Raw genomic sequence first — 1,081 nt, forward strand, 5'->3', positions numbered from 1 at the left:
AATACAAACTTAAAATGTATCATGAGACACATAGTTTAATGGAAGGGGTGGGAAGTAACCATTTTTTTTATAATGTTGAGGAAATTTGTTATTTATGTTTTCAATGAATAGGCAAAGAAGATGTATAATTGAAAAGAGAATAATGGCGTACAGTCAGAGAAACATTGTAAACAAGACTCTCTGGGTCTATGAAATTTGACATGATGAAAACATGTCGAAAACATCATCTACCCTTTTTACTTTTCCACACAATGTTAATAACATTTGGTATGTTATTTGTAACTGGGAAAGTTTTTTTTTATGGATTTTTAATATTGCACAAGTCTATTCTTTCAACTCTGATTTTAAAAGAACTCTACTGTACATACTGTTTCAAAGAACTCGGTGACATACTGTTAAATCGTACACTTGAAACTTATTGGATTTTGTTGATCATTGTCACCTTAATTTTTTTATTAAGTTTATAGGGGTAACGTTGGTTAATACGATTATATAATTTTTAGGTGCACATTATAATTTGACATCTGTATATTCTATTCTATTCAAAGTCCAGTTTCCTTCAATTACCATATATTTAATCCCCTTTACTCACTTCATCCTCTCCCTACCCCACTATATTTGACCCCCTTTACCCCATCTACCTCCACAATCCTCCCTACCCACTACCATTTGCTAACCACTAGTCTATAGTCCATGTTCATGAGTCTCTGTTTGTCCTGTTCCTTTGTTGCTTTTAGATTTATGTCCCACATGTAAGTGATATCATGTAGTTTTCAACTTCTTTCTGGCTTATTTCACTTAGCATGATTGTCTCAAACTCCATCCATGTTGTTGCAAATGGTAGTATTTCATCTCTTCTTATGGCTGAATAATATTCCTTTTTATGAATACACCACATTTTGTTTATCCATGCATTCATTGTTGGATATTAGCATTGTTTCCAACTTGTGGAGACTGTGAATATTGCTGTATGAACACCCATACTTGTTTGGATGCCTCTTTTCATTTCTCTTGAGATTATACCTAGGAGTGGAATTGCTGGATCCTGTAGTAACTCTAGGTATAACCATCAAAATCTTTT

This window comes from Pteropus alecto, unplaced genomic scaffold, assembly GCF_000325575.1.
Source record: "Pteropus alecto unplaced genomic scaffold, ASM32557v1 scaffold1518, whole genome shotgun sequence".
Classification (NCBI taxonomy): Eukaryota; Metazoa; Chordata; class Mammalia; order Chiroptera; family Pteropodidae; genus Pteropus; species Pteropus alecto.